General features: G+C 42.0%; 2 pseudogenes; both read right to left on the bottom strand.

The window, feature by feature from the left end:
- Positions 1 to 18,151: 18,151 nt before the first annotated feature.
- LOC147612924 (uncharacterized) lies at positions 18,152 to 23,866 on the bottom strand (annotated as a pseudogene).
- On the bottom strand, positions 19,322 to 21,199 carry LOC147612925 (uncharacterized; annotated as a pseudogene).
- Positions 23,867 to 24,146: the final 280 nt, after the last annotated feature.

The raw sequence follows: 24,146 nt of genomic DNA, 5'->3' as shown, positions 1-24,146 counted from the left end.
CAAGCCCTTAGCAAGAGGCTGTAAAAGAGAATCTATAAATGTGAGAGAAGCTGTGAAAAGGTGAGATGTATCTATTGCGAGAGAATAAAGGGTAGCATGAGGAGATTTAGGAGGTGTGGAGATATTTTGGGAGAGGTGGAGAGAATCAAGCAAAAGAGATGGAGTGAATCAAGGAGAAATCAGTGGGATTGGATGCTTGGATGTAAACTCTATAAATTGAGGCATTGGCCTAATGAGAATTTGCTAGTTTTTGATTATCCATGCCTACATTAAGTTATCAGTTAATTGCTCACTAATCACATCTTAATTATTGTCTAATCTCTTTGTTAATGATGTTGATTCTAGCATTTGATCCACCATAGCTCATAACATTGCTGCAAATTTAACAAAAGCAACTAAGCTTGCCTACTCAATACAATGCAAAAATGTACTATCCAAACAAGACTTCACACAACATCTCTCCTTACTTGCATCTCATGAGTGGTAGGGTTATAGCATCTGCAACCTTTGTGCTAAAAAGCATATTCATTGCCTTTGGATCCATCTTGGTTCTCACTTCATTAGAAACATGCACATATTTAATACATCCAAACACTTTCAAATGAGATACATCTAGTTTTATGCTTGTAAACTTCTATTCAGACATTGTGCCATAAATAGCTGCAGTGGGGGTCCTTCTCATAATGTAAACAATAGTAGTTACTACTACTTCAGCCAAAAGAAATCTGTCATATTCTTTTCAAACATCAAGATACGAAAAAATTCTATAATGTGCCTATTTTTCCTTTTTACGATACCATTCTGTTGGGTGGCGAAGTGTACCTAGATGTGAATTACATCTTGAAACTTGGCTTTCTAAAGAAATCACTGAACTCAATGGAGAAAAATTCTCCCCCACTATCGAATCTTAGGCACTTGGTATGCATACCCCTTCTCAACCAATGATTTAAATCTCTAAAAGTGAGGAACACCTTACTTTTCTCCTTCATGAAGTAAACCCACACTTTCCTGGTGTGTCGCAATAAATGTAACATAGTACCTCCAACTTACAATTGCAATCTTGGGAAATACCCATACATTAGAATGTATAACATCAATTTTCTTACATTAATGTACTTTTCATGTAGGAAAGCATGTTTAGCCTACTTACCAAGCTAGCATGCTTCACATACTTTGTTCATACCATCAACCTTAAACTTTGACAAACCTATAACAATATTTTGGTCCTACAAATAGACTTTGGCTTCTTTATATTCACATAACCATGTTTAACCTGCTTACCAAGTTAGCGTGCTTATAATACTTTGTTCATACCATCTTCCTTAAACTTTGACAAACCTACAATAACATTTTGGCCGACTTCCACCCCGCCACTTTATATTCACATAACCAATGTGCTTTTGTGACATATTTAATTATCTATAATGACACCTATCCCATGTACAAACATGATTTCCTTCACTTCAAGCATGTTAACATCCAAAGGAAACATCCTGCCATTTATGTTACCCTTTCCAACCAAGTAGCACTACTTTTTGAAGTCTTCCATAAAGCCCCCTTAAAGATTAAACCTCACTTGTGAAAACTAGGTTTTTTTTGTATGTTAGAAATGTAGGTACTTCATTTTTCCATCTTGCATAGACAATGGACTTTACCAACATGTGCAATGGGATACACAATAGCATTACCTATTTTCACATACCCTAGTTTTTTATATGATCTCTAAACAACTCACCATAACAAGTCATGTGGTTCGAGGCACCAGAATCCATATACCAAATATCTTCTTATCTTGACACATCTCATGTTGTGAAACTAAGCATGTGCTATATTACAAACAGTTTCTCACTTCTGTCATCACCATGTTTACTTGATCATACATAGTTATCTTACAACAACTTTCCACTTTTGATATTATTTTGCTATTTATAGTAGTCCTTCGCAATATGCCCTAGTTTGCCATAGTAATAGCACTCCATACTATTTTGATTTCTTTGCCAACCACCTTGGCCTCTCTGGCTCCCCCTACTTCTAGAGTGGCCTCTTTCTGGTTTTGATTTCTAAATCGATCACCATTGCCACATCTTCTAAATCATAATCTATCTTTACCTCTACATGTATCTGAGTAGAAGTCCTACTCATGTGAATTTCTAGAAGGTGCACATCCCCTAATACTTATATCCTCATGGATGAGGAGAGCAATCAGTTCCTAAAAATCAGGAAATTTCTCTCGAACTCTACACTTGGATGTCTAAAACTAACTGTATTCCTTCTCTTTCATGACATGCTTTATATGTCTGGGGTGGGATTTTCTTCAGCAATCTATGGCTCCTTTTAATCACCTATGATTAACCCCCAATATATTTTCCTAGGAAATTGGTCATCTTGAATTTATGAGCCTAGAAGTTATTCTTATCCGGCTTCTCACTCATAATTTGTGACAAGTTGCTGCTATCAGACATCTTTACCTGTAGTAACTTACTAAATAGTGCTTGTAAAAGTTTATGCACGTATAGCAGACCTAGAATCACTAATAGAATGGTACTATTATTGTGTATATGGGATAGTCACATACACATAAATCCACCAAAAACTTATAAATCTTAGATTCTCTGCGCAAAACTGCAACTAAATTTCTACCACAACTTTGCACCGAACCAAAAATTGGGCATATATAGTCAAAATTAACATTTTTAGAGAATGCCTATGAAAATATTGCAGACTCAAAATGGGGCATGAAATGGCCGAATCTAAATTTTATAATCATAATATATGGTCCCTTTACTTCACCTGCCCACAAAGGGTGCTTCAAGATGTGATAGTGCATCTTACTATTATGCCTACCTATGCTCTTTCCCAGCAACTACCCTACAGAGATTTGCTTCCAAGTCAAAGCAAAAGAGACAAAGTTACCCTTACTCATGTATCACTTCCTTTACTTACCTCTTGAGCTCTTCACACAAACTAGCACTCTAATGCCATGAGAAGGATGCGAGTCATGGTGGATGAGCTTGAGCTCCTTGACAAGTAAACATATACACAAGAGTAGACAAGCATACAATAGAGCATACAAGAGAGATGGATGGTTGAATTCGCTTCTATTCTCTACAACCATAATAAAAAGAGATAAGAGAAATTACTCTCTAATACAACATACAAAGGTCTATACATAGTGTGAACTTGACTGCTCATGATGAGCTGGTGCTATAACTATGCCATTACTCTAATACATCAAAATGGCTATCACATAGCTTGATAACCACTGGCAATATATCACCCATAATCTCACCAACCATGCAGCTATACGAGTAGTGTTAGCATAAAAGCTATCTAGTTGAGCTTGATATCTCAACACTAATACCTTTTCCACACTAGATATCAATTCTTTTATGACCAAATGTATTTCAGTCGTAGGCAAGTCAATCCCTCTATATTAGTAGTAGTCCTCCTTGTAACCCGATTAGTACTCAAATAAAGAGTAGGATCTAAGAGGAGTTTGCACGATATGTGTATGCGTGTGTAAGTGGATGCATTAAGGGTAGAGTTCCAGAGAGTTTGAGTTTATACTACATAGCTTACATAAAAGTCCAAAATAGTGAAGTTCATGACACACGATACTATGCTATTTATGGTTCACATATTTACCTTGTCAGCTAAATGAATATGAACTTTGTTACTCTCATACTAGGAATTATCCCTTCCATGTATTATGCTCGTTGTGAAATATTGCATCCGGATTGAACACAATCCGTACAACTCAATCATTGAAAAATAAAGGTCGAGACCTTCACTATCTCTTTTAGAATGTGCACCTCATAGTCCAATACTATGCACTCAATGTTTTCTTATTACATTGGAAAGAGTCATAAGGTGCAAATCATAAGAGTTGGCTAGGTGGTATGAAACCACTAAAGTGTCGATGGGCTTTAACAGATGTTAACCTATGACGGACATTGAATCGTACTATGTTTTACGTCATGTAATTAATTTAAATATTCTGAGTCATGGGCTGGACTTGTCGGCACCATATGTAAAGGACAAAGGGATTGGGTGATCGTCGATGAGAGGTGCACCTTGAATGTCAGCAGGATAAGGGTTAGGATCGGCCGGCCATGTATGGGCACCCATGTGTGAACGGCCAAGTCACCTATAAGAGTCAAATGTAACCCTAAAACTCTCATTCTCAATGTGTTGAATACAAGAGTGCTCTTGCCTTATCCTCTTGGTTTCCTTCTCCTGTGTGTGTGTGTGTGAGAGAGAGAGAGAGAGTGAGAGAGCGATCAAGCACTGTGTAGTGATACGGCGGCGGCGAGGCGGTAGAGCGGCGAACGGTGGCTCCTCCTTCACTGCGACGTGGGAATCCTTCACGGCGGCAGTTTTAGCGGTGAGTGAAACACCTTTGCATTCTGTTTGAGCTTGCTTTCTTGGTTGTATGCTTGCTGCCACTCGTGGCTCGCATACGGTGTTCGGCAAGTCCTCAGCTACTACGACCTGTGCGGCAAAAATGCACATTTTTGGTGCCGCTGCCGGGGATATGCCCTGCACTAAGCTCCAGTTTGCAGCTCGGGCTGCTGCGTGAAGTGAAATTTACACTGTAGGAAAGGCGACTGTGTGTTTGTTGTTGTTGAGGTGTTTCTGTGTTCTTCAATCTATTTCAGCAATTTGTCTTCTACAATTCTATTTCTTTTGTTATTTTTTCTGCTCTGCGTGTGGGCGTGCGTTCTGTTCTCTGGTTTTCTACGTTTAGAGGGATTCCTGAATCCCCAGGCCTGTGCTGTGCGTGAACTGCGCCGCGACCAAGTCCGAACCCTAGAAAGAAACCCTGGAAAACTTATCCCAAAAAAAAAAGAAAAAAAAAGGAGGGAAAAAGAAAATTTAAAATTTAAAAAAATAATTTTTTTTTAGAAAAAAAACAAACGTGTTGAGAGGAAAGATTTTTTGTTTGAAGAAAAAAATTTTGAAAAGAAAAAACCCCCAATTGACCCCGACCCTGGCCTCGGTCTTTTGATAGATATATATATAGGGGAGTGAGCCTCCATAGCTTTCTTTCAAGTGAGAGCTTAAGGAAAGTGGAACTCTATATGTAGCCCACCCCCCAAGGAGTGAAGTGAGCATGTGGGATAAAGCCTTCACCCTTTCCTCCACAAGCAAATAGGCCTGCACCCCTTCCCCCATAAGGAAACAGACTGTTTTGAGGACCACAGGAGCTCTGGATAGGTGAACACTGTGCTGTAATGCACGCTAGGACCCTTTAAACGATACGCTCATCTCGAGCTATCACACGCCCTAGTTTAGGTTCGACCATAAGTAAGGGGGTTAGAAATGGGTTAAAAACAATACAAAAACAAGTAAAAACGGGGTGCGAAACACCTGAGAGACCACTTGGGTGGGCTTCAAAGGTAGTCACCAACGCCCGTAGGGTACCCACGTCGCATGCATCTACGCTCTGGTCGGGTACTAGAGCCTGAGCCACTAGAAAGCGTTTCAGTTTATGCAAGCTCACACCATCCCTCCACGTTGGCATCTTGGCCTTCGTCAGTTGGAACCTAGGGAAGTGTAACCCAAGATCCACGTATAGTGGATAGTGACTCGTCCTCTGACTTAGAAGCCATGGAGGGACACCCTACCAAGAACCCTGAGGAGACAAGCCAAAACATGCCAATTTGGACCCCACAACCCGGATCTAGCATGTTTAGTCATCTAATAGAGACCTTTAGTAGAGCTACACGCTCTGAACATGTGACAAGCGAAGTAAATGAAAAAGGAGGGGTAGTGGATTCGCTCTTCACATCTTATGTAGACCCTACCCTCCCAAAGAGTGTCCATGTGGATATTCTACCCACTTCGTTTAATGAGGGCCCTACTGAGCTACCACCTTCCGACACGCTTCCTAAAGTAGAGGTCCCTAGAAGTCAATCCATATAAGAAGTGACATTGCATCCACTTCAAGAGAACCATTTGGCACTCCAAGTCTAGATGGGATATTTCTCAATGAAAATTGGGAATATGATCTACACACAGAGACTCTAACTGACCTATACACGGGTTACACATACCATGTAGGTTGGTTAGAAGGCATACGATCTACATCTAGCACCACTAATCTAGAGGAGCAACAACAAATGATATGTGAGGTTATTCATAGAATTATCCAAATTGAGAGGCGAAATAGGGGAGTGAACCTAGTTTCCATTGGCCCTATGAGATTTTTGGATATGGGCAAGGCCAAACAACCAACCCTCTATCACAATTGGAGACTCCCTCGGTGAGTCCCATAGACCCTTCGTATGTTGTTTCGCCTAGAGTCTCAATGCAGGTTGAGCCCACGAGCAGTAACTTTAGCTTTTCAACCTTGGCTCAACTTTCCATTAGGGAATCCACAATGCTTACGCCAATGATGAGCATGACGGAAGGTGCACCTGTACCACTGTAGTTAGTACGACACCGCTACCTGTGGAACAGTACCTACAATAGTGCAAAAAAGGTGTCTTCAGAGACAAAATCCGTTAGTTCGCAAGTATCTGGGCACGAGCCAATGACGGTAAAACCTATTGCCAAGGAGCCCAAGATATCCGAAATGTCTGTGAACTGACCTTACGAAGGCTCTCCAAGAATACTTTAGGGGTAATCGAGCTCCTCAAAATAGCCATATGTACCCAAGAAGAGAGCAACAATGGTGTTCGGTTTGCTTAGGACCACATAGCATGAGTGAATGTCCCACATTCATAGTCAAATTCAATGGGAATCGCAATGCATGTGGTAAGTATGGCCATCAATCTAAGGATTGCCTAGTACTTAAGCGAATGTTGGCAAATCAGGCACCACTAGCCTGGTCAAACACACCTCAAGTACCCGCGCTGATGCCTGCACCACCTGTCGAGCAACCGTCACACAGCACATAGTTCCAAGGAACTCGAATGCAATCCAATCTGTGCCGTTACCACCACCAGTGCTAGGACCACAACCTCCACATCCAAGGATTACCCCTATGAACCAGATGGGTTGTGAGTCACATAGTGCGTGTGGGGATTATGAAGAGGAGATAGACCCCACTACTCCATATGGGATTGATACGTTTGAAATGACTCCCCAGTACTACATGAAGGATCATTTCGGGCAAGTCAAGCCTATATATCAAGCGGCTGCTCCTCTCGTCACAAGAGGGCAAAACCGTAATACCTTGGCGAGGAGACAACCTCTTCAATGCTACGATTGTGGTGGACCGCATCGTGTAGCAGAGTGCCCTAATAGGCTATAGAAGATCGCTACTCAAATGCAACCAAATCAAGGGAGCACATCGGGAATTCCGATACTTACATGTAATCGTTGTGGCATAGATCATTTGATTGCTCAATGTCCACATAATCCTAATGCACCCAAGATTATGCCATTGAATTTTGTTGAGGTCACCAACCAGGCACGAGGAACCATACCTGTTGTACCCGCCCCGCAAATGTATCTAGTTTGAAGTCCTTAAACGAGTCTTTAATTTTTCACACTAATGTGCCTCTCGAGGTATAGTGCTTGTTAGTTGATTGTACAGGTTGAAAAGTTTGAGGTGGGTTCGCTTCCAAGTCCTGAGAGACTGCCACAACGTTCATCAAAATATATCTACGTCAAATTGCGAGCATTTCTCATCGAATCAAGGAGATCTCCAAAATACAGGTGTAATTCTTCCATGCCCACTCTTCTTCGTTTTTACTGTTCGATTAATTGCACAAACTATAATGCATGACCACATGGAAATTGTCAAAGCACTACTTAGTTTTTTAAGTTGCCTGACGTGTTAGTGTAAATCATTAATGAGTTTAACCTTATTGGATATATTCTTGAGAATACATGCAGTCTTTAGTTAACCTTGGAATATGATTGTCTTAGGTCTAGGATCAAACTATCTTAATGTTTGACACCTGGCCATGTGTGTGTTGACCTCTAAGACATAGCTTTTACCCCTTGGTCAAAGGATATAAGAACACATTATAGTTCAGGAGCGAATATCAAAAGAAATAAATTTGAAAAAAAGAAGGCTACAATAAATGGCAATGCAAGTCTATTATGTGCTCTAATGTTGGCCTATCGCCTTATTGACACTTGGTAGGCGAGGAGTATTCTACTCCGGACCGATGCCTTGGTTGGTAGGGGGTAGCCTTGCCTAAGGTGAACTAATAGATTCCTAGATAAAGCTGTGTTGTAAACATGGTACCAGGATCGATGTTAATTCTACCTTAGGAAGGTCACCATTGTGTGTAAAAATTGTCACGTGCATAAAGAAATAAAGGCAAAAGGCTCCTGTAACTCTGATGTTTCTTGTGTCCCTAGGCTCGTGGTATTAACTTGTTCTTAAAGTAGACACATTGTGGTCATCTGTTTATTTATTAAGCTTGGTTATTTTTCTTGACTTAGGCCAGTTATAAACCTTGATTAACCTTTGACACCTTGCTAACTCTTGATTTACTTTCAATAATTTTAAACTCCTATTAATTGGCTACACTAGCTCATTCATGTGACCCCTTAAACTAAGTTTTCATAGCAACATCCATTGTGGTCTAACATGCTTCAATTTATTACACTTTATATCTTTTGAATTCCAGCATACTTTCACTCTACTTCCCTATTTTGCAGACGGTCTACCACAAAAAACCCTATCGAGCTTACCATACCATAGCTTCCGAGGATGGAATCTACATCAGGAAGGGGGGCATGTTAACCTATGACGGACATTGAATCGTACTATGTTTTACGTCATGTAATTAATTTAAATATTCTGAGTCATGGGCCGGACTTGTCGGCACCATATGTAAAGGACAAAGGGATTGGGTGATCGCCGATGAGAGGCGCACCTTGAATGTCAGCAGGATAAGGGTTAGGATCGGCCGGCCATGTATGGGCATCCATGTGTGAACGGCCAAGTCACCTATAAGAGTCAAATGTAACCCTAAAACTCTCATTCTCAATGTGTTGAATACAAGAGTGCTCTTGCCTTATCCTCTTGGTTTCCTTCTCCTGCGTGTGTGTGTGTGTGAGAGAGAGAGAGAGTGAGAGTGAGAGCGATCGAGCACTGTGTAGCGGCACGGTGGCGGCGAGGCGGTAGAGCGGCGACGGCGGCTCCTCCTTCACTGCGACGCGGGAATCCTTCACGGCGGCGGTTTTAGCGGTGAGTGACACACCTTTGCATTCTGTTTGAGCTTGCTTTCCTAGTTGTATGCTTGCAGCCACTCATGGCTCGCATACGGTGTTCGGCAAGTCCCTAGCTACGACTCGTGCACGGCAAAAGCGCACAACAGACATTATGGACACTTTTAATGATCCTACTAAGTAGGGAAATAGCACCTAGTGAGAGAGAGGTGAAACAATGGAGTTTTACATTGGTGTTTTAAGAAGATTAGTGGTGATGCATGAATGAAAAATTATGCATGGAGGTTGCATGGAAAAACATGAAGTTTTAGTATTGCGGCTACCAAACTGTAGTTTTAGTAATGGAGATAGGATGCATCACACCCAGATCAAATCTTGAGGGAGGACTTATAGCCGCGTAGGAGTAGCAGGAACAAGATGCTGAGAGGGAAGCTCATGGCCAAGATTAAGAAGATCAAGGATACTACCTCCTACTTATCAGTGTGCTACCTACCAACAAGACCAACCACAAAAATGACAAATGCTACTATAACACTTGAAATAAGAATCCAAGGGTAAGAGAAACATGTAGTAGAGTTGTCGATGCTATCGATTAGATAGCACCAACACCTCAAAATAACCATCAAGTATAAGAGGTGGTAGATTTGGTCAAAGAGTTGGAGGGATTAACTTGATACTATTATAATATAGATGGTTATAAAAGAACTAATTATCTAGCAACAAGGAAAAGGCATTAGCAACAAGAACTACAAGAGACAAGACAATAGAAGGATGTGGGCCAAGGAGGACCATTACTACCGGTTAATGAACATGGTTAAGATAGATGCCTCATCCTGTAGATTTGTTAAAGAGTAGCCCCAACCCCGTCATAAGAGGAATCTTGATTGCATCATTATCTCCCTTACACTCTTTTTTGCTTTAACTCACAAGAATCTCTTTGGCCTCAAAATCTTGGTCATCAAAAAGGTTATCAAAAAACTCATCCCATATTCTTTGGAAACTACCCTCATCGTCCCTCTAAAAAAAATTGTATTCTTTATCAACTTTTTCAGAGCAGTTTGGGTTGCAAAATTTCTAGAACACTTATGCTTTTAGGTGCTAACGGTCCAATTCTACCACAAATCTATAAGAAACGCTAGCAACCTAAAACAAAAATAAGAATTTACTATGAGCTCCATGTTAAATATTATAGGTTCATGGCGCCACTAGACCACAATGCAAAGGAAAGGGAGCTAAACCCAAGCCGAAGAACACCTAGCAAAGAAAGCTACTCAAATCTGGCAACTCTCCTCAACTCCCAAAACCAAACCCAACAAGAAAAGGACCTATGGCTGAATTGTGCGTCTATGTAACTATCTAGAATGTGCAATGAAAGCTTGTCTAACTACCTCCCACTGATAGGCTCAATGTTTATGCGCAAGACATGTGTGTATTAAATAGAGATAATCATCTTCACAAGACACGATCAAGACAAAATGTGTATATCAATGCTAATGTATTTATGTCACCACATATAAAATTATTTTCATCACACACTTTGAAAATGAATAATCTTGTTTAAGTGCATATGAGAGTGTTGCAATTTAAAAACAATGGTATAGAACAAAAATATTTTATCTCTAGGTTTATTAGTTAGACTAAAGGTTCGTAAGCTCCTTTGCCTTTCACTGAGTGTTGCTGAATTTCTTTATGTTGTTGCCATTCTTGAGTGTATGTGGATCCTCTCCATGCTCAAGATACAAAAAATATATATAATTGTACAATTTCTATCAAGGGCCTTTGTATGTGTGAACGAGAGTGTGAGCACTGGGAGTAGTGCTGTGGATAAAGGGAAAAAGAAGGTTAAAGGAATTGGCATTACAGGTTATGAGTCGTCAAGTTCAGAAAGTTTGGATGAGGAACTTGGCATACCAGTTTTACGCACACCAAGGTGCAAGGCAGGATAGATATGTGCCTCCACATGCTAGAGTGACAAGTGTTCAGAGTGATTTGCGGAGGTCCCAAAGAGTCAGGTATCCAGTTGATAGGTTGACATATCGTGACTTTGCTATGCATTACGCATATATGACCTCTTTGGTGAAGCATGTGGAACCTACATGCTATACAGCTGTTGGGAAGCATGTATGGGAGAAGGCAATGGATGTTGAGATGGACGCATTGGTTCATAATGAAACATGGGATTTGGTTGCCTTACCACAAGGCAAAAATGTCATTGGTTGCAAATGGGTTTATAAGGTGAAATGCAAATCAGATGGTTCCATTGAGCACCATAAAGCACGGTTGGTAGTTATGCACAAACCCAAGGCTTGGACTATGATGAAACATTTAGTCCAGTTGCAAAGATGGGAACAATGAGAGCAGTCATTGCTATGGCTATAGCAAATGGTTGGGAAATGCATCAAATGGATGTGAAAAATGCATTTCTAAATGGTGATTTACAAGAGGAAGTTTATATGGCACAACTAGAAGGATATGTACAACCGAGGTATCCCACTCATGTATGCAGATTAAAGAAAGCATTATATGGTTTGAAGCAAGCACCTCATGCTTGGAGTGATAAGATAAGTTTATATCTTATCTCCCTTAAATTTCAGGTTTCTTCAGCAGATTCTTCACTCTATGTGAAGAAGACAGATCATGGGATTGTCTTACTTGTCATCTATGTGTATGATTTGACTGTCATAGGAGATCATGCTACAGATGTTATGCATGTCAAGAAGGCATTGAGTGGGCACTTTGATATGAAAGACGGGTGAATTGAGTTATTTTCTTGGGATTGAAGTGATCAAAGACCATGCAGGGACATGGTTAGTGCAACACCAATATGCATTTTTGGCAAAATATGGGATGACAGGGTGTAAGCCAATGAGTACACCTTTGGAGCAGAATGTGAAGCTGCGGGCTCATTTTGGTGAAGAGTTGGATGATCCATCTATGTATAGAAAGATGGTTGGCAGACTTATTTACATGACTATCACACGCCCGGATCTCAGGTATGATGTGGGGCTAGTAAGCCAATTTATGCAGAGCCCCAGAAAACCTCATTTGGATGCAGTGAGATGCATTATGAAATATGTAAAGAGCACTGCACATTATAGTCTTCTTTATGAGCATGGTAAAGGCTTGGATGTACATGGCTACACAGACACAGATTGGGCAGGTAGCTCGTATGACAAGAGGTCTACTAGTGGTTATGCCATTACATTTGGAAGTGCAGTGGTGAGTCGGAGTAGTAAGAAGCAACCTACTGTTGCTTTATCTAGTACAGAGGCTGAATACAGGAGTGCAGCCATTGCTACATGTGAAGGAGTATGGTTAAAGAGTCTCTTGGCTGATTTGGGTGAGCCTATTGATAGAAAGGTTGTCATTCATTGTGACAACATGAGCAGCATACAGTTGACCAAGAATCCAGTTTTTCATGTGCGGACCAAACACATAGAGGTCCACTATCATTTTGTCAGAGAGAAAGTGTTGAATGGTACAACTGTGGATTTGCAGTATGTGAAGACTGAAGAGCAAGTGGCCGACAACTTTACAAAGCCACTTAGCAGAGAGAAGTTTGAGTACTTTCATACTATGTTGGGAGTACATGGGATAAGCTTGAGGGGGAGTGTTGAGATCTTTGATAGCCCAAGCTCATCTACATCTTCATCTATGGCAGTACATCATAAGCTTCAGAGGAGCTGTTGAGATTCAAGCTCGATGTCAGCTTATGGTGGCCAGTTGCACTATGTGCTGGCATGTTAAGTAGTAACATGTGTGAGGCATAAATGACCACGTCCAGCTGGTCATAGTGTGTGGACATTAGCTAGGGTTAGCTATGTATGGACACAACACAAGTAGTGTGTTGTAGAATATGGATTATGGCTTTATGCATTGTGTGAGAAGGGAGATGGCTTCCCTCTTTGGTTAGGGTTTGATAATACATTAGGGTTTGCTCCTGTGTGTCTGTCTCCTCTCGCTCTACCTGTTTTTCATCATAATTGCCCTGGCCTGAGGAGTGCTCTTTTTGTGCAGATGAAGATCATCTTAAAAGTGGATAGAACTGTCTGTCGAGCCCAGAAGTCAAGGATTGTAGTTGAAGAGGTACTTGCAGCAGTCAATGAAGCAAGGGAAGAATATGAAGAAAAAATCAATGCTATCAAAGCTAATCGGGCTGTCCAGGATCATGAGTGGAATGAAGTAGCCAGCTGACTGTCGAGGAAGAAGAGTTAGCTCAAGCAATTTTGGCTCTAACTAACGTAAAAAACTCTATGTAGGATCTGAGTTAAGCTTCTCTAAAAAGCTTGATGTTTAAGGCCTGATAGTTTTTGTTTTTTCTCTTGGAATAATACTATAACCTCCGTTCTGATTTTTTTTGCTAAAAAAGATAAGAATGTGCCTATCTAAGGTTCCCCCTCCTCTCCTATTTCCCATTGTGTAGCTTCTCAAGGTCTATCAATAGTTGTGCCCCCCTTTCATCAAGGGTTGTAACCTTTCTAAACTCACCCTTTTATGCACCTTAATCTCTGTCTTCTAGATGCTTTATATTGAGCACTCCCTCTACCCTATGTCCCTCCTTCTTTTCGTATGCATGTATGATAGCAAGGTCAAACACATTTTTTTAATTCCCCTCCCAGGTGTGTGTGCAAGCAGGCAACCCTCTCTTGGCTTGGCTCTCCCTCCGCCTCCTTTTCAATTCCCCATCCTTTGATCAAGTGCTTGGCAATATTGATACTGCACTTGACATATTTGTTCCCAAAAATATTTTTCATTACATTATTACTTTGTGGTTACTTCTGTTTTAAAACACCATCAAATTTTGTTTCACTCTATCCAAACATGATAACATTATTGCATTTACTTTATATGTGGTACCATCACAAAATTTTCCTCTTCTTGGTGCGTTTGGTGGTTGTATCCCTTTGACATGATGTATCTTCTCTTCTCATTTTTGTAAAGTTGTACTCCATCTTGTGCTCGCTTTGGTGCTGATGATCTTCATCGCTGTCAAAATAGCTCCTCAAGGCCGGCCAACTGAGATGATGTTAGGTTGAGCAAAACAAAACCATGCCTTTATAGCAAACCCAGCCTTACACTATGGAACACCAACAAAACCACCACAAGGTATATACAATCAATGCTCTCACTTCCACCATCCAAAAGCACAATATAACTCGAACATGAATAGGAAAATAGGCTATGTTTAATCAAAGTAGATAGCTTTCAAGTGGATTTATACAACTGCAATAGACACCCTTGGTTACAAGGCTATGTTTAATCAAAGTAGATAGGTTTCAAGTGGATTTATACAACTGCAATAGGTACCCTTGGTTACAAGGGTATCTATAGCTACAAGTATACACCATGGATACCCTTGGTGTTGCAATAGATACTCTTGGTTACAAGTCTACACGAACCCAAATATCACAATTGAAAATATTGAGTGATAGAATTGAGTGGAGCACAACCACCACATCACATCACCAACTCACTCACTCTCTTGAAACTACTGGCCTTAGTGGCACACACCAACCCAACAAGCTTCAAGGGAAAATCCAAAGAGATAACACAATACAAAATATGTCAAGTCGAGAGGATAACCACACACAATCCTCACAAACACCAAGAAAACTCACCATACACAAAGCTCGGGATTAGAGTAATATGTCTCAATCATGTATGCTCAAGTGGCTATTGAAAGGACAGCCAACGAGCACATAACCTTTTCACCACTTGGTTGCACCAGTTCTTGAGAGAATGAGTATAGCAAATCTCAATCACACAAGGGCACCAACACGGTCTTGAAATTTTAGTAGTAGTAGTGGGCTTGGAAGTCTTCGAGGTCTTCACAATCGTCCACAAGATCGAGACCTTCACTTCAGGATGGTCTTCTCAACATGCTCCACAAGCTTTTCACTCCTCAATGGCCTTCAAAAGCTTCACTTCAAAGATCACCTCTGCAGCTACACACACCCTTCCGTTCAGATTCAGCTTTTAGTTCAACGGCATCTTCTTCAATCCTCCCTCTTCCTTTCGAGCTCTTCACAATGAGCTTCCCTCTGCAGCCCAACCTTGACAGCAGTGTTTCTGGCCTTCACTCTCCCTTCTGTTCTTCCTCACGAGCTCTTGATGCCGCCATCACACGTACGTCAACTAGCTTCCATGTTGTATGCACACCACTAATGCGTGGTCATCAGCCACATGACTGCCCATCGTCTCCATTTTCGAACGATTTTAAAACCTTCGTTTATTTTTTTGAAGGATAGCCCAAAGCCCTTGTTCACATGGCTAGGCTCCCACTTAACAAGTCCATCACAACACCACCACATCCACTTGTCTGCGGCCATTGTCTGCGGCCATCACTCTCTCCCAAAAGCAAGTTTCTCAAGATGTGATAGCTACAAGCGAGTCAATGGCATCGTATACCATCAAAGTCTCTGAGATCAAGAGTGCAATGTCATTAAGAGCTTCTTTAGAAGAGTTGCCATCGTCCCTTGAGCCTTGCTACAAACATACACACATCGTCAGGCAAACCCCACACACATCATGCTATATATACAACGATGAGAAAGTACAACACATATCCACAATGCAAGAAAGCAAGCTAACTATCTAAACACTAGAGCATCCATGCAAGCTAACAATCACGAATTCCACACCCACACACACACACACAAATTACACCCCCCCAATGACTGTCATGCTTGGACCACCTGTTCTCTGGCCTATTATGTACAAGGTTTTGGGGTTTGTCATTTTCTCCTAACAATGTCAGGTGGATCTACTGTTGGAACTAGTTAGTCTTGTGGAATCGTACCGCCTGCACCTGTTCCTCCTACAACAGAACAACTCAAATGGGATGCTAAAGCTGTGCAGGTACATGCCTTGATTGCTCTCTCCTGCAAACAATAAGTCATACCTCATATCCGTTCATGTAGTTCTAAAAGTGCATGGGATATACTTGCCTCTCTGTATCAGATCCGCAACAATGAAGCTCGATTTGCTTATATACGAAAAAAGCTTGACTTGGAGCATGAGGGTGAATCTATGGATGCATTTTTGACCTGTGTTAAGGATTTGAGAGTACTAGTAGTTGATCGATATTGATGAGGTCATACCTGATAATTTACTTGTCTCTATAGTTCTCAATGGCTTGCTAAATCCTATCAAGGATTTGCTACCACACTCCGCCTCCTGATGAAGCAAAATATAGATTTGTACACATTTGATGAGTTGGTAGCTCTCTTATTGCTAAATCCTATCAAGGATTTGCTACCACACTCCGCCTCCTGATGAAGCAAAATATAGATTTGTACACATTTGATGAGTTGGTAGCTCTCTTATTACAACAAGAAGAACAATCTCGTTCCAATCGGAATAACATGCTTGCTTCTAATCAGGCTTTTGCTACCTCCTATTATGGCAAAGGAAAATCTAGGGCTACTTCTAGTGCTAAACCTAAGGGCAAAGCACAAGCCCCTTCAGATCCTCCGAAGCCCAACGAGGATAAAATTGAGAAGAAGAGATGTAACTATTGTCGGAAACTTGGTCATGTAATTGAGGAATGCCGAAAGCAAAAACAGAGTGAGCAAAAGAAGCAGCAACAAGGTCTTACTGCCACCACAGCTAACAATATAGAGGAAGCAAATTTCGGATATGATGGCTATGCTCTAACAGTCACTTGTAGTGATCTACCCACCTCTTTTTTGTCATTATCGGATGTTGATTGGTACTTTGAAGTAGATGCAGGATTGTGAGTTTGTGTTGGTTCATCTGATGTAGAAGAAGAGGCTAAATTGGCTCATGATGATTATGACTTTGTCACTACATATTCATTGCATGATGTTGCTATGCAAGACATCGATCATGGTGATGATCCAGACTCAAATGATTATGCTTTACAGCACTTGTCAACTGAGTTGTCTCTATGACTGTTGCATTTGAGGGGGGACACATGTTGTGTATTGCTATTGGTGATATTCGTGGTCACTTATGGACTTAGCCTCTCAATTGTGCTATGTCTTGGAGACATACCTCTATGCAATGATGTTTACTTGCTGAGATGTATTGCTCTCTTTCTAGTTTCATGTTCAAAGTTGACTCCCTTTTGCAGCTCATTTACATGGATGCTAATGGAGTCAGAATGTTACATTGTCCTCAACTTGGTTGTCTTGTCACTATGCATAGTTTAGGGTTTCTTTGCATTAATCTGTGTGGGATCCCACATCCAACATATTTTTCCATACACACCCTTATGGCCACATCAAGTTACAGAGATGGTAGTGTACACTCCCATGAACGAACGGAGGATATGGCTTCCGACGATACATTTACAAGGGGAGACGTAGACTCATTGGTTTCTTGGTGGGTATTGACAAGGGTAGGTGTAGAGCATGCAGAAACTTCTATATCAATGTGTGAATGGCATGAGGAGCTAGAAGCTTCCTGTGACTCCCCCCTTCCTGAGCTAGGTGTTATCGATCGATATTGTTTGGGGATCCAAACCAGCTTTGGAAAAAGTGGTGTGGGGTACTCCGTTACCTTTCCCTTACCACGGTCTTGAGTTGTCGTTGGGGTGGCATCATTTGGCTTACAAGATTTTACAGGCGATGCAGAGGAATTCAGCATATGTTTAGGGGCCCAAATCTGGTCATTCCCTTCGTAGTACCCTTGGGTTGCTAATAATATTTTAGGAATCCAACGTGATGTTACCTTGCCTTTTCTAGGTCGGGTAGCTGCTTTCCTACTACGAGGCTTCTTGTCTGAACGAGATTGAGCAGTAGAGGTAGCCGTTAACGAAGCTTTTGGGACCCATTTGTATGTACTCTTCGATAAAGTAAGTGGAGCCTTAGGGACCACACTGCCTGTCTCCACTCTTGGCGTTGAAGCGTTAGAGGGATGGCAAACAATCAAAGATGGTGTAGCCACTTGACTGTGATTTTTCCTTATCTAGAGTTTTGTCCAGAGTTGATGGCTTAGATGCGGGACCCTGAGTGGTCAGAGCTAGTTCTTGCATTGTAACTCGCCTGGTTACCTAATCAATATTGCACTTGGTGGCTAACATCCATTTGCGCCCTAAGTTTACAGTTCCCTCCATGGTACCAGCAGGCATAACCAAAAAGCTTTGAACCATAGTCCCCTTGTCATAGGCAACAGGAGTGTGCAGAATTCCCAAGACAGTGGTATTCTTCTTATTTGATAAGCTTAACTTGGATGGTACTCTTGGATAAGGGTGGTTTTCCAAGTTGACACCACACTCCATATGACAGCAAATTGTGTTGAGCTCTTGTATCCAATAATGCATTATATAGCACCTTCCCGTAAATAGGACTCTGTAGCTCAATTGGGTATCATAAAGGCGGGTCAGATTCTAGTGAATCCTCCTCTGCCTCCTCGAAAAATGCTTGCGTAATCCCCAAGTTGGCCTCTCCTTGGTGCCTAACACGCTGCTGACGTTCTTTAGCTTCAACTCTAGCTTGTATCTTCTTAAGCTCAGCCTGTTCTTTAGCTGCCTTCTTCTGATGGATCGCATGTAATTCCTCTTGGCTTAGGGGGTCATAGTATCTTTTGAATTTACTCCCATTGAGGAATCCAATGGTTTCAACTCCGTCGAGAGTCTCCACTCGGATGGTACCTTGCGGGGTAGTTTCACACTCTGTACGGTCTCTTATACCAGCATATTTTCGCTTCTTCTTTTCGTTACGCACTCCATACATCAGGACTTTATCCCCAACTTTTATGTCCTTTTTTTTCAAGTGGCGATCAAACCATTTCTTCCTTCTATCCTTCTCTACAAGGGCATTGTACACCGCCAATTGTCTTTCTTCGTCTAACCGCTCTTCAAGGATATACAAACGCTCTACTAAGGGATTACCATCCCAGCCCTCTTGAGTAGCAACACGAAGACTAGGAATGACAAATTCCCATGGCATGACTGCTTCTTGGCCATATACCATCTTAAATGATGTGCAAATAATAGCCACTTTGTACACAGTATGATAGGCCCATAAAGCTGACGTAAGCTTTAGATCCCAATCCGTGCGATGAGCCTCAACTGTCTTTGTCAGAATAGAGATTAAGGTCTTGTTGGTACTCTTGGCTTAGCCATTCACTTGCAGATAATGAGTAGATTTATAATGGGATATCATGAAATTTGTTGTGAGCTCCTTAATCACTTCATTTATAAAATGCGTACCATTGTCGCTCACAAGTTCAAAAGGACAACCGTGTTTAGTGGCACTAATGGTGGCATATCTTGCCCCTCAGGTGTTACCCAACTTGTGCCTCTATTTTTCCATGTGTCTATGGTTGCCACTAGGTGTACCCAATCTACGTTATCTGACTCAGTCATGCCGTAGGACATCCATATATAAGGAGAATCTTCCCCATCATCGGTCTCTTTTTTGCATGTATAGCAATACTTTAATGGGGTTGAGTGAATAGTGGTATCCAATCAATTATCAATGATAACCTTGCTTCCTAAAGGATGTGCGTGACCATTCTCAAGATCAAGACGAATGACAGAGTCCTGGAATTGTAAGTAGACATGGTTTTTCGACCAGTCACATGCACCGTTTGTGCTTCCCTCATGAAAGGACATCCTAAGATCATTTGATATGACATAGGATGCTCAGAAAAATCCATTACAATGAAGGTATGCCTTACCTTGTATCCCAGAACCTTGATCTTAAGGTCCCTTAGCATTCCAATAGGTTTAGCTATAGTTCCGTTTGCCATCTTAATCACTATGTTTGTGACTTCTAGGTGAGGTCTTCCCATAGATTCCCAGCAGTTTTTAGTCACAATGCTCACTCCAGCACCACCATCAAGGATTCCCTTTAGAGTTAATCCCTTGGTAGTAATGGGGAGGGTTGGATTAGATTCGTCACCTTCAAAGTACTGTCCCAACTTGTTAGCAGGTATTTCAACGACCGAGTCTTCATCTAGGTTGGACTATAGATCCAAATGTTCCTCCACATCTTGAAGCGTGTTGGGTCTATCCATATTTGCAAATTGTGGTAACCCCACCTTCAGTTCTCCATTGAGAAATGCCCGAAGAGCTAAGAATAGCTCAGGATCTCCGTATAACTTGGATATGATCGTGGTTCTGATTTCAGAGGACATGAAATCCATTAGTTTGGACACATTCAATGGTACTTTTTGAGATATCGGCCCTTGACTAGGAACTGGTGAAGATGGAATCACTCCCTCTTCGATGGGATCAGGCATTCTCTCACTAAAATTTCTTTCAAGCAAGAAGGGTGTCTGCCCACTTCCTGATGTCTTATCCTCACTTTCTTCCCGAATGATACTAGGTATAGCTAGCGATTTATGGTGGCTCCTGTGAGGATGAACTTGTGTAGAAAACATTGTGTCTGGGATCTTGATTTTTCTAGGTTCTAGCTCCAGTTCTCTTTGTGTTTCTTCCACCAAACCCCTTAAGTGTTGCACTCGTTCAATCTCCTCTACTGGGTTTGGGTAAGTCCCAATCTTTTTCTTGAGGGTTTTTGGCACACGTGGCTTGTCTTTGAGAGTCTTAGTCAGTCTGGGTAGCCAAGAGGGCATTAGCTGACTTGGTTGTGGGGCAGGAGGAGTTTCCTTTTGTTTCCCCTGATTTATGTCTTTGCTTGATTCTCCTTCGTTGCGCTCCCAAGTGGGTTCCTCCCTTAAAGTAGTGGCTTTGGTCTCCATGGTTTCTATTGAATCAGAATCATCTTCAGGATCATTCATATACACAGGGTCGTCTCCTGCCCCTATATTAGTCTTTGAACTAGGTTTGTAGCTTGTGGCATTAAGCGATCTCTTCCATCGAGTTTTCTTTTTCTTTGCTCGAGAAATTGATGCAGTATCCCTCTCTTCAAGAATGTAGTTTTGATTTTGAAGCATTGACCGTCCGTGTGGCTACATTTGCGGGTACAACAAGTGTGGTTCCTAGTGCCTCATTGGTGACCTCAACCAAATTCAATGGCGTAATCTTGGGTGCACTTGGATTATGTGGACATTGAGCAATCAAATGATCTATGCCACAAAGATTACATGTAAGTACCGGCATTCTCGACGTGCTCCCTTGATTTGGTTACATTTGAGTAGCGATCTTCTGTAGCCTATTAGGGCACTCCACTACACGATGCGGTCCACCACAATCGTAGCATTGAAGAGGTGGTCTTCTGGCAAAGGTATTAAGGTTTTGCCCTCTTGTGGCGAGTACAGCCGCTTGATATACAGGCTTGACTTGCCCCCGAAATGATCCTCCATGTAGTACTGGGTGGGGAGTTATTTCAAACGTATCAATCCCATATGGAACAGTGGGGTCTATATCCTCTTCATAATCCCCACACGCACTATGTGACTCACAACCCATCTGGTTTATAGGGGTAACCCTCGGATGTGGAGGTTGTGGTCCTAGCACTCACTGGCGGTGGTAACGGCACAAACTGGACTAAATTTGGGTTCCTTGGAACTATGCGTTGTGACGGTTGCTCGACAGGTGGTGCATGCATCAGTGCGGGTACTTAAGGTGTGTTTGACCAGGCTAGTGGTACCTGATTTGCTAACATACACTTAAGTACTAGGAAATCCTTAGATTGATGGCCATACTTACCACATGTATTGCAAGTCCCATTGAATTTAACTCTGAATGCCGGACATTCACTCGTGCTATGTGGTCCTAAGCAAACCGAACACCATTGTTGCTCTCTTCTTGGGTACATATGGCTATTTTGAGGAGCTCGATTACCCCTAAAGTATTCTTGGAGAGCCTTAGTAAGGTTAGCTATAGACATTTCGGATATCTTGGGCTCCTTGTTGGCAATAGGTTTTACAGTCATTGGCTCATGCCCAGATACTTGCGAACTAACAAACTTTGTCTCCGAAGATACCTTTTTACCTGCAATCATCAAGTTGTCTTCTAACTGGATTGCATTGGTGGCAGTGACTGCTTCCCACATCGTAAGACCTCTAATGACTAGGTCATTGTATATGTCCTTGTGGCGCAATCCTCGAATGAATCTATCAAGAAGGTTGTTATTGAAGCTCTCATCGGGAGTACAACGAGAATTTAGATGCTTTAGTGGACTAATAAAGTCTCTCACTGACTCTCCTTCCTCGCGTTCAGCTTTTTGGAGTTGAGATGCTACACCCCAAAGCACACCCTCACGTATGTATTCTTTCAAGAACAATCTCTTGAGAGTGGGATGATAGTGAGTACGCTCTTCAACCCTTAAAGTTCGATACCAATCTCCGGCTTTTCCACTCAAGGTAGCTCATTGTGCTCTTCCAAGGAATCACACGTGTTCAAAAACTTCAATGTGCTTCCTAACATCTTCGTTACCACACTGAAGTTCTGAGTGAGCTTGGCAACTTGTACCGCCTTACTTCTAGGCTCTCTCTTAGGTATGCCACGCATGTTTTTTGTAAATAATAGATCATCCGATCGTTTGAGCAAACACTGCTAGATCACCTAAGTGAGTAGGCATAGCTCGTGGAGGCACTTCTGGGATGTCCTGGTTGATAGGAGTTGGCATTGGTCTTGGTATGTATGCAGCTGACGCAGGATATGATATGTGACTAGGCATAGCTCCTCTTGGATAAGGGTTTTGATAAGGCATTCGTGGAGCATAGGCCATTGGCATAACAAGAGGCATAGGAGCTACATGAGCATGAGTAGCGATAGGTACATATGGTCGATATGCACTGGTACGCACTGTTGTAGGTATTGTACCACTAGGTAGCGGTGGTAGTTGTACTAACTACAGTGGTAAAACGGGTGCACTTTCCGTCATGCTCATCATCGGAGTAGGCATTGTGGATTCCCTAACGGAAAGTTGAGCCAAAGTTGGAAAGCTAAAGTTACTGCTCGTGGGCTCAACCTGCATTGAGACTCCAAGCGAAACAACATATGAAGTATCTACGGGACTCACCGAGGGAGTCTCCAATTGCGACAGGGTTGGTTGTTTAGCCTTGCCCGTATCCAAAAATCTCATAGGGCCAGTTGAAACTAGGTTCACTCCCCTATTCTGACTCTCGAATTGGATAATTCTATGGATAACTTCACATATCATTTGTTGTTGTTCATCTTGATTGGTGGCACTGATGTAGATCGTATGACTTCTAACCAACCTACATGGTATGTGTAACTCATGTATAGGTCAGTCAGAGTCTCCGTGTGTAGGTCATATTCCCAATTTTCATTGAGAAATATCCCATCTAAACTTGGCGTGCCAAAAGGTTCTCTCGAAGTGGACGTAATGTCACTTCTTGTGGTTTGACTTCTAGGGGCCTCTACTTTAGGAAGAGCCTCAGAAAGTGGTAGCTCAGTAGGGCCTTCATTAAATGAAGTGGGTAGAATATCCACATGGACACTCTTTGGAAGGGCAAGGTCTACATGAGATGTGAATGGCGAATCCACTTTCCCGTCTCCTTCGTTTACTTCACTTGTCGCAGGTTCAAAGCGCGTAGCTCTACTAAAAGTCTCTATTAGACGACTAAACATGCTAGATCCGAGTTATGGGCCCAAACTGGCACGTTTTGGCTTGCTTCCTCAGAGTTCTGGGTAGGATGCCCTTCTATGACTTCAAAGTCAGAGGACGAGTCACTAGCCGCTATTCATCTCGTGGATCTTGGGTTGCACTTCCTTGGGTTCCAACTGAAGGCCAAGATGCTAACGTGGAGGGATGGCATGAGCCTACGTAAAATCTAAAACGCTTTCTAGTTGCTCAGACTCTAGCACCCGACCAGAGCATAGATGCATGTGACGTGGGTATCCTACGGGCGTTGGTAACTACCCTTGAAGCCCACACAAGTGGTTTCTCAGGTGTTTCGCACCTCGTTTTTACTTATTTTTGTCTTGTTTTCAACCCGTTTACGTCTTGTTTTCAACCCATTTTTACCCCCTTACTTATGGTCGAAACTAGACTAAGGCATGTGATAGCTCAAGATGAGCATATCGTTCAAGGGGTCCTAGCGTGCTTTACAGCACAGCGTTCGCCTATCCGAAGCTCCCGTGGCCCTCGAAACACTCTATTTGTGCT

The sequence above is a fragment of the Cibotium barometz genome, chromosome 44, assembly GCF_041138505.1.
Source record: "Cibotium barometz isolate CiBa-2024 chromosome 44, ASM4113850v1, whole genome shotgun sequence".
NCBI classification, from domain to species: Eukaryota; Viridiplantae; Streptophyta; class Polypodiopsida; order Cyatheales; family Cibotiaceae; genus Cibotium; species Cibotium barometz.
Note: the sequence above shows the minus strand (reverse complement) of the source record. Positions and strands in the feature narration are given on the sequence as shown.